At 35.3% G+C, this 11,304-nt stretch overlaps 1 pseudogene; it reads left to right on the forward strand.

The window, feature by feature from the left end:
• LOC149204081 (F-box/kelch-repeat protein At3g24760-like) overlaps positions 1 to 7,096 on the forward strand; it is a 136,374-nt pseudogene extending 129,278 nt beyond the window's left edge.
• Positions 7,097 to 11,304: the final 4,208 nt, after the last annotated feature.

The following is an 11,304-nucleotide window of genomic DNA, read 5'->3' on the forward strand; positions in this document are numbered from 1 at the left end:
ATTGAGAATGATTAAAGAAATGTTCAAATCAAGATGACTCATGTGATATGGATGTCTTGAGGTTTGCATGCTCGTCATCATAGGCAACCCATTATGTGAATAACTCATCATACACATTACTTGTAGGAGAGTTGGGTTGATCCATCGAGATACTAAGAATTTCCTTCTTTTGTTTGCAGTGTTGGTTGTACATTTCTACTTTTTGCACTAGCTTTTCTAGTTTGCTAATTTGGACTTCATCAACCAAAATCTTGCACACGTAGTCATGTTTGACTGAAACTATTATTTTGATGTCAGCTAGATTTTTATCATCACCTCACTTGAATTCTGTTGAAACTTATTCAATCCACTAAAAACCTTTAAATGACCTAAAATTTGGAAGTTCAAGGTAGATCATTACCTTATTAATATGTTCCCATATTTTATGGCATGTGGGGCACTCCTCCTCCATCTAAGCCCTTGGCTCTTTCAACAATTCCTTATGGTATCTAGTTACACACCACATCCTTTTTATATTGAGATTGGCCAATATTCAAACATTATTGCCTTCCTCTTCTTGATATTTCTAGATGTCCTTGATGTATTTGATTTGGATTAGGGTTTTGGTGCCCTTTTCATTGCAAACTATAGTGTCTCTTTGATCTGTATTGGATCATTATATTGTTTTTCATCCATGTTGATGCTTTGAGAGTTGAAAAAGTGGAGGAACCAACTCTTAAGACCATTTTTACTGGTGACACCCAGTTTGGAAAAATAGGGTCTTAAACCTTCTATGAGTGTTTTGAGGCATCAAATGACATTTTTTGGGAATTAAACTTTTTTGATTTAGTGTTGCACCTTTTAAGCCTATTCTACACATGGAGACCTTTCTAACAACATAAGAATTGCATCAATCGAAGTTTGTATGTGAAATTTATGCCACTCATAAATTGACCTTCATGTTTTCACCATAATAATTCGAAAGGATGCTACACCAACCCCATTATTCATGGAAAAGGGGCTAGCCACATAATTATGATCAAGAAGAATCTAGAATATCTTATATTTTAACTATGGTTAAGATTTGAGGCAGTCAAACCTAACCACTAGTAGGCTAGTAGTCTATGTTATAACCGGACCACTAGGAGGAAAAGGGGTTCCATTATTTTGAGTGCATTTGTTCCATAGATGAGCCAAAATAGCTGAGACAGATAGGAGATAGAGCACATAGAGAGGATGTGTGCATTATAGTAGTCCACGGACCACATGCCATATTTATTTGTACTCGCAGTCATATTTACATTAAGATAAAGAGAGTAGAGCGACCTCACCTTCCAGGTAGGTTTTTCCCTCGAAAGGGTTTCCTAGGTCATATATTGTATCAAATGTGTGTGAGAGATTTTATTTCGTTGTTCTCTATTTTTTTGCATTTTTTTTTTAATTCACATGCATGCATTAATAATAATAAATCTATAGATCCACAAATCTAATAAAACTATAATAGTGTAGAATTTCATATTTTAAATATAATTTTATCATATACTTTGTGACGAATTGTCCAATGGAATATCCACAATGTGTATTTTACAAATCAATATTCCTTGAAATCTACCATCTCTTTCAAAAAAGTATATCTTACTTGCCCATGCTTAGTATGTCACATTCTTGTATATCTCCAACAAAATTGGAGACACCCCTTTCTTCCTTATAATATTTAATTTGGTGCCTGAGTTACACCAATTATTCTTGCATATACTCGAGCTCCTTCTCCTTTTCCCTAGCTTTATCTAAAGAAGCATGTGAGATGGCTACTTCTGCATATAATAATTCACTCATCCTAACCCTTTTTGAATCAAATAAGGTTTACTCGAAGGTATAAAGTATGCCACTATTTACATTGATATTTTAGTTTTTATGTGTCCTTCTAATGGTTGATTGCCTCCTTCGATCATAGGAATTCTACATCCACTACTTCATTCACAGGTTAGGAATCAAATGCTTCCCCTGGGACAATATATTTTCTAACTACTAGTAGTATGGAAATGTTTGTCCATAATTTCTTGACCTTTCTCTGTTGATCGGGTATTCTCTAAAGCTTGTTCCTATGTAGAAGCTAGACTATTTTTTGTAGTTGATCCTGGGTACTTTCTTATGCACCTTGAGGCCCTAAAGTCTCTTCAATGTCTTAAGGGAAATAGCACCTTTAGTGGGATTTGGCATAGGATATTTGGTCTCAATAATTATTGGTTTTGTGAAGTCATCATTTTGATCAACATCTTCAGTTGCACCATCCCCTTTAACCTCCTCAACAACCTTGGATTTAATGGATTCTTGAGCAAGATTTAGTGTAATAGAGGAGTTATAATTCTCCATTGGGTTGCTTGTCTTCACTACCTCCACCTCCTCTTGCTTCGAGCAATTTACATTTTGAGGAGTTTTGATAGGTTGAGAGTATGCATGTTGGTCAATGGGTCATTTTGTATTCTCATGTTCAGTCTTTTCCCTCACTTCCTCATGCCCCCTTAACAACTCCTCATTTGCTATAATTTATTCTTGTCCTATATTTTCCTTGTATTCTCTTCTAAGTTATTCTACTAGCTTCTTTGTTGCTCTTTATTTTTATTTTAAGCCATGTCTACTTTTTATTTAATTTTATTTTCTTCATTGTTCCAACAAGATTTTCCTTACTTGTTATGTTTTTTCCTCCTGCCTTTGTTTTTCAATATTTTCTTGGGAAGCATCCTCCTCAATATTTTTTCAGAAATCTTTTTTGGTCTTCTGTTAAGGCTCCTAGTCCTAAAGGGCCCTATTTTTTTCATCCTCTATGGATTTAAGTTCAACTTCTTCCCTTAATATCATTTCCTCTTCCCACCTAGCTTTTGTTGCTTCTCTATTTGTAGCTAGTCCTTGGCTTAAGACTTCAAGTTATTTATCCAAGGACAGAGAGCTAAAGATAGTCAAATTTGGGTTGGCCTTCCTTTGTTCAACTTGATCCTAGTTTTGTGCATTTTTCGTAAATAGTTCATCATGCCACTTCCTTGTGAATATAACAAGTTGATAGACACTTGCTTATTATGCTTGGTAATTAAGCCCTTATGGTCATGTCTCCTATATCAACCAATGAAAATTTTATTATTCTAAATGGCTCTCACCTTCTTACTTGGCTTATTTGGTGTCTTTGGCATAATAGTGCCCAATCTGAAAACTATAGGGTATGATGACCCTTTTCTTATCTTTGACTAATATGGCATTAAATGCTCTGTGAAATAAATTGATAACACATTTATGCAAGAATTGGCCTATATGGTCCATATGCTAATAGAAGGTGAGGTGAATTGGTTGTGCCATAAATCCAAACACGTGCTTTTTTTCTCAATATACTAATTTCCTATGCATCTAAGGATATTCTATTTATCTTTGGGAAACCATGGACATTATTGATAGAAGATAAGAGTATACAACCAAGCTAGAAATAAATCACAAGTAATAGAGGATGACAATTTATATTATTTTACCATAACTTGTTGAAGTAGACATGGATAGAGGATTTTGAAACATACCAAGTGGGAGACAATGCAACAAAAACATTCTTAGCACACACCACATCAATCAAGTAAAAAGCCATATAAAATGATGCTACCACACCTAGAATGGGATTTTATGCCTGCTCATTTCTGACACTAATTTTTTTAACAAGTATGGTCGAACAATTGAACATATTCCCCTAGAAGACCACCATTTAGGTTAGAGGAACCCAAGCTTCAATAAATTACGTGTAGGCTAGAGGAGCCCAAGCTTGACACAAGGTGACCAAATCCTTTCCAAATGGGTAGGTATGCTCCGAAAAGAATCATATTTCGAATGGCTAATCTTATTTATGCATATTCCGTGTGACTACATTTCTTATTTTAGTTTGTTTTGGTATGAATATGCCTATTAAGAATGAAAACATAACCATGTAGAAAGCAAGTTAAACTCCAAACAAAAAGGAAAACACTATTGAAATTATGCCACAAGCTAAGTTGTGGAAATGAACACCAAGATGAAGCCAATGTAGTTATCCTTTATCACCAAAAAAAACAAGAGGCACGTGAATGTACACATAATATCCAAGTAGGTATTGCTACCAAACTATTATTAGAAAAAAAAGAGTATTTGGTTGCCAAAATGATACTAACAATATTCTTGGTGGAATTGAAATGTGAAGTGTTTTATGGCCAATCAGGTTGGAAGTTCAACCAATCTTACAAAAACATGAAACATGTCTTTCTCTTTTGCCTTTTGGATTGATAAAAGGAAATTTGTAACAATATAGTATAATAGCAATATAGACGGTTTCTATAGGAGTATTGATATACATACCACAATAATATACTTTTTGCATTTGTGAATCATTTCTTTATATTTGCATTATATTTAACAAATGGAATGAAGAAGATAAAGTATGGTCCTTGTTGGACTTTTCCCCTCATATGTTGTGTGAAATCTTTGTAGCTATTTTCTGTTCATGATTTTGTTTATTTCAGTCCATGTGATGTGTTTTTGTTAATTAAAAAAAAAAAAAATAGAGCATAACTCTCTTTGTAATTTCATTTTTATTATAAAAATTCTGCAAATAAATTCATAAAATATTTTGTTCGCTTGGGGTAGCTCAAGTGGCAGTGGCCGTGGAAATGAAGTTTCTCTAAACCGGAAGTCTTGGGTTCAAATCTTGTGCTACCCTCCCCCGTTGCCGGGTGAATAATGGACATGTAAACACCAAAATTGGAGAGTCCTAGCAAGCTTACAAAAAAAATCATAAAATATTTTGTGAGGAATTTATCCATTAGAATTTTTGAGTTAATTTATTGATTAAAATAATTAAACATATACTGTCAAAGTTAATTTTAAATTTTTATGAGGCTTTGTATCACTACAACTAAGTTAGATCAATAATATCACTAGATATTACTAGATTGATTCTTTTGAGTTGCTCCAAACAATCTCATCATAGAAATCTAAAAAAATTGCAGAAATAAAAGTTTAAAAATCCTAAACACGTAAAAATTTTATTTTCATTTTTCTTTGAAAAATGTTCTTTTCGAAATTTCTCACTCCTCTTATCCACATTTCTTTACACCTTTCCATACACTTTCTACTTATTTTTATTTTCAAATTATATTAATTTTATTTATATAGATACTTAAGTTTGAATACAAGCTATCCAATGCTCTTCTTAATTCCACTGAATGAAAGTTTTGATTACATATTACGTTAGACAGACAACAGTTGGTTTGCTTTTTCTTTTTGGTTCGAGTCCGGACGTCTCTACCCCAGCAAACGCACCTCATTAGGTTGATATGCCTTCCTTTGAGTGAGCTTTTCATCTACCTTTTGTTTCTATGCTTGGCAGCTGGCATGCACCATCAATTGGCATATGGTTGACATTTGTCGTGCAACTCCATTTCTGTTTCTCCTCTTCAGCTTTTTGCTCTTCCTGTTTTCTTCCACGACCATTTTTGTTCCTCTTGTTTCCGCTTTCTGCTCTTCCTGTTCTCTTCCACGCCCTGCTGCAATAATGTTTTTGTGCTTTTCCACTAACTACTGCAATAATGTGTCTCGTTTCTGCTATGCAATCTGTTGTGCACGACCTAGTCCTTGGTTATTCAGTATACCCTGTTTACAGCTCCGTTTTATTGTTCGAAAATTGTTCGCTCAGGTGCTCAGAGTTATTCAATTCAAATTTCAGGTCAATGCTCTCAAAAATGGGTTTTCTTATCCCATTCTCTCTCATTTTTCTTCCAACGTTTTAATCTCAGTCCAGTGTTTTCTTATCGGTTTTTTTATGGCAGGTACAGCTCCGTTTTCCTGTTCAGAAATTGTTCGCTCAGGTGCTCAGAGTTCTTCTGTTCAAATTTTAGGTTAGTGCTCTCAAAAATGGGTTTTCTGATCCCATTCTCTCTCATTTTCCTCGTTCCTGGTTGTATTAAGTATTTGCTTGGCATCTGCACTCTGAATATTAACGGTATTGAAATTTTCGTTAAAACCTCTGAACCTTCGACTGTCGATGGCGACATATCTCTGTGCATAATTCGAACATCAGAATCCTCGTGTAAATATGCAAGTCCTCGTGTTGTGCCCACTCTAATCTTCAAACGATTTTCCCAACTCAAATATAGGTTGACTATGTACTGTTGTGCCCTGGTTATTTGCAGTCTCTAAATACAACTGCAGGGACTGCTGCTGTGCTTATAATCCAAATGTGAATAGATGGTATTCAATTCCTCTTTTTTTTCTTTCCCCGTCCATTCGTTTTCATGTGGCAGTAATTGGTCAGCAGCTCCTTATCAAGGGGAGCTCCACTGGATCACACCATCTTGCAGTCTGTAATCCAATAGCAAAGAAATGGAGGTTGCTGCCTGCATTGCACCATCCTCGTTTGAATCTGTGCATTTGTGGAATTGAGAGCAAATTTGGCCCTACTGACAAATATGGTTGTGACGGCAGCTTTCAGGTCATTGTAGCAGACGGGTCTTCGCAAAATGGTAACAGCTATGAACCCATAATAGAAATTTATGATTCGTGCGCTGATTCATGGCATGTGATTGGAGAAGTCCCCTGTGAATATGTTGTGAGGTTGGTTGTGCAGATACCCAATGACCCAGTCTATTGTAATGGAATTATCTATTTCCTCACATCTGCTAGATTTTATAATATCATTGCATTTGATTTAGTGAAGGGTACTTGGAGTGAGGTCATGGTGCTAAGGCCTGAGTAGCTCATGTGCTCCTTCCTTATAAAGAGAAGAGGTCGGATTACTCTTGTGGGAGGATTGGTTTCTCCCAAGAAGTGTAAATGCTTGAATATCTGGGAGCTGCAGGGGGATGAGTGACCGGAGATGGAAACGATGCCTGGTGAAGTCTTCAATAGATCTTTTGGAGATTATAAGTGTGTTGGCAGTGGGAATTGCTTGTATTTTTTCAGGGATTATCATTCAGAGATATTGGTGTGTGAACTCTTTGAGAATCAGAGGTCTAATTGGAGATGGATATCTTGCTTTACTTCTGTTAGGTCACAGTTTCCAATATTCTCGTTTAGGTGGATGTTAGTTCAGCGAAGTTTGGATGTTTTCCAATAAGAACTAGAAATCTGGGGATGTTTTCATAGTATGGAAGCCCACAAGATATGTGTAACTTCAGCTACAGGTCATCTCAAGGATGTCGTTTTAAAAAGGATTTTGATAAATAACTAGCATTATTTTTAGTATCATGGCTAACTCTTAAACTGTTAGTATAGGCCTCCCAAGTGGCAGTTAAAACATCGGTGTGTAATAATCTTAGAGTTATCCTTAAGCCCTAGCCTTTGCCAATTTACAAAAACTACGGTAAAACTCAATTGAAAGTGTCATGATAAGGCATCGTAGCAGACCTTGATCTTTGAGACTTGTTTCTCCATTATCTGTTCTGTCACCTATCTCATCACGTAAGTCAATCTGTTTTTATTGTTTAATAATTTGACAACAATAAACCATGAAACTAAAAGCTCTGCCCTGCCTCTAAACTCAGTTTATTGTTTTTTTCTAATCCAATGTGTTTTTTTATTTATCATCTTTCTGATCTATCATCTATACAGTCATGTAAGTCAATCTATTTTTATTGTTCAATACGTTGACAACAATAAACCACGAAGCCAAAAGCTTTGCCCTGCCTCTAGGTTGGCTTGGAAGGATGGGGCAGAGTAGTGTTCCTGGCCTGAAACTCAGTTTATTGTTTTTTTCTTTTAACCCAATGTGTTTTTTTATTTATCATCTTTCTGATCTATCATCTATACGGTCATGTAAGTCAATCTGTTTTTATTGTTCAATAGGTGGACAACATTAAACCATGAAGCTAAGAGCTCTACCCTGCTTCTAAGTTGGTTTAGAAGGACAGGGTAGAAAAGTGTTCCCGGCCTAGGACTCAGTAGTTCTTTTTTTCCTTTTAAATCCAATGTGTTTTTTTATTTAATTGTACGAGACTTTAAGAAAACATAGGTGGACAACGGGTTGTCGGATTCTCTACTAGGGTATCATGAAATATTATTTTGTTTGAGTGATCAGAGTATAAAATATAATTGTTTACCACCAATTTGCATGCTATTTGCTTGTACTGTGATCGAATGATTGTCGTGGTCTAGAATTGTTGAAGAAATTTTTAGCTTTATTTAGCAATTCAGTATAGTCTCTATCACTTAGATATATATATATATATATATATATATATATATATATATATATATATATATATATATATATATATATATATATGATCTTCCATCCTCCAAGCCAAGCTACAGGGTGAGCATCTAACAGTTGCAGGGCATACAATTGGATAGTTGAGGTTCACCCAGTTAGATGGACCATTGCACATGCTTTTGTTGGATCTTAGGCAAAGGAAAACATCTAAGGAGATGTCAATAAAAGACTATACCTTTTAAGACATTGCGAGAACATGAGCGCCTAATAAGCATAAAGTTTCATTTGAGCCATTGCTCTATGTGAATTGTTAAAGAAATCAAGAGAACTACTGGAAGAGTATGGATAGTTTGGAATTTTGTTGAGCCATTTCTCTATGTGAATTCTTAAAGAGCTCAAGAGAACTACTAGAAGAGTATGAAAAGTTTGGAATTTTGTTTTGCAACTGCTCCTTATTCCTAGCTTCATTTAGGAACCACAAGTGTATCTCCTCGTCCAAATCTACATGTAGGAAAGTTGTTTTAACATCTAATTTCTCTAACTCCAAATCAAGATAAACAACTAGTTCCAACATAATACAAACATGTACAAGCTTAACAATTAGAGAAAGATTTCATGGAAATATATACCTTCCCTCTAAGAGTAACCTTTTGCGACCAGTTTGGATTTATACCTTTAAAGATTAACATCAATTCTTTTATTCAATTTGTAGACCCATTTACATACAACAATATTTCTAACTTTAGGAAGTTGTGCGAGGCTCATGTTGCCACAAAATCTAGCAGGTCTAGAGAGGAGATTCACCAAGTGAGGACCAAACTCTATGGCAAAAATGAGGAAGGGTTGTCACTGTCACCTTAACAACCTTCCTCTTGTTTTTTAGTGGGATTTCAGCCACAAGGGAGGCTTCCCTATACCACCTACAAGGCCACCATCATGGTCATGACCTAGAGGTCTTAATGTTCTTGACAATATTCTCTTTCAGTGGCCCTGGAGAGGTATCCTACTGGTACTTTTTAGGTTAGGGGAATGCCTTTTGTTGGTAAAAGAGACTCATTTAACCCACAACATACAAAGGAAGATTCCATCTTTTAGTGTGCATGGAATTTTATAGCTTGAGTGAGCCTAGTAGCTAAGAACATGTGTTTCCTCCTCATAAGGCATCTGCTGAAGACTTTAAAATCCCCTTAATTAAGGCCACAAGCTGGCTCTTAGATCAGAGGATGTAGCCCTCAAATATCTTTTTGAGTTGGTTGCACAATGTCACTTCAATAGCAGCTCTATCTTTTATGCTTTAAATGCCAAATTTCAGTGGTCATTAAAAAGATTGAAAAGAAAGAAAACTACAAACTGAATACAAGCAATTACAATCAGATTTCTAGACCATGGCTTTTCCATTGGGCACATTTATTGTACATTGTAGAATCATAAGGTTAATTTGGATGAAAGAAACTAAAGAGTTAGGAGATAAACAAAAAACCTCAAGGACCAGAAAGGGTGGCAGTTCTTGGCACTCAAAGAAAACAGAAATGTCATAAATGTTAATGAGGATGGAGACCTTTAGCATTAGTCGATATGATAAGTATTTGCAAATAAATTCAACAGTTCTAATTTGTTCATGGGACCTTAAAGTATGCTTTAGGACCATGCAATATATGCAAAGGAATTCATCTCACCAAATAGATTGGTAACAGATTCCAAGAACTATACAATCTGTGTTCATGTTATAGTATGACGGCAATTAAAAGAAAATATAAAAATTAAATTTACCGAAGTAAACTTTTGTGATGGTTACTTTAATGGTGTTTGGTTTATGAAACCAAATGATAGTCATCATAACCAATGTAACAATGCATATTTCATTTTATGAAGATCAAAAGATTGAAGATGTTGTAAGCCTAATTATAAATTTTCTCCTCATAATAAAATCATTGTCTTTCCCATGGGTGTTTCCTTGAAAAACTATCAAGGTTTTATCATGTAAAATCTTGTGTGTATTATCTATTCTTGTCATTATTTCTGCACTGTTGTGCCATTTCGTATCTCTCTGTGTTGTGCTTTATTAGGTTGACTATGTACTGAATTTCCTATATTTAATAGATGTTTCCATGTTTTTCCTTTCTGAAAAAACTATGTTAATGCCTTTTTGGTTTGTCTAAGGAGATGTCAATAAAAGACTATACCTTTTAAGCCACTGCAAGAACATAATCGCCTAATAAGCCTAAGTTTCATTTGAGCCATTCATCTATGTGAATTGTTAAAGAACTCAAGAGACTACTGGAAGAGTATGGACAGTTTGGAATTTTGTTAAGCCATTTCTCTATGTGAATTCTTAAAGAACTCAAGAGAACTACTGGAAGAGTATGAAAAGTTTGGAATTTTGTTTTGCAACTGCTCCTTATTCCTGGCTTCATTCAGGAAACACAAGTATATCTCCTCGTCCAAATCTACATGTAGGAAAGTTGTTTAACATCTAATTTCTCTAACTCCAAATCAAGATAAACAACTAGTTCCAACACAATACAAACATGTACAAGCTTAACAACTAGCGAAAGATTTCATGGAAATATATACCTTCCATCTAAGAGTAGCCTTTTGCGACCAGTTTGGATTTATACCTTTAACTATTAACATTAATTCCTTTATTCAATTTGTAGACCCATTTACATACAACAATTTTTCTAACATTAGGAAGTTGTGTCAGGGTCATGTTTCCACAAAATCTAGCAGGTCTGGAGAGGAGATTCACCAGGTGAGGACCAAACTCTATGGCAACAATGAGGAAGGGTTGTCACTGTCACCTTAACAACCTTCATCTTGTTGTTTAGTGGGATTTCAGCCACAAGGGAGGCTTCCCTATACCACGTACAAGGCCACCATCATGGTCATGACCTAGAGGTCTTAATGTTCTTGAGAATATTCTCTTTCAGTGGCCCTGGAGAGGTATCCTATCTGTTACTTTTTAGGTTAGGTGAATGCCTTTTGTTGGTAAGAGAGACTCATTTAACCCACAACATACAAAGGAAGATTCCATCTTTCAGTGTGCATGGAATTGTATAGCTTGAGTGAGCCTAGCAGCTAAGAACATGTGTTTCCTCCTCATAAGGCATCTG

The sequence above is a fragment of the Pinus tabuliformis genome, chromosome 1_2 (genome assembly GCF_031772625.1).
Source record: "Pinus tabuliformis cultivar Carrire ecotype Pingquan chromosome 1_2, CPIR1, whole genome shotgun sequence".
NCBI classification, from domain to species: domain Eukaryota; kingdom Viridiplantae; phylum Streptophyta; class Pinopsida; order Pinales; family Pinaceae; genus Pinus; species Pinus tabuliformis.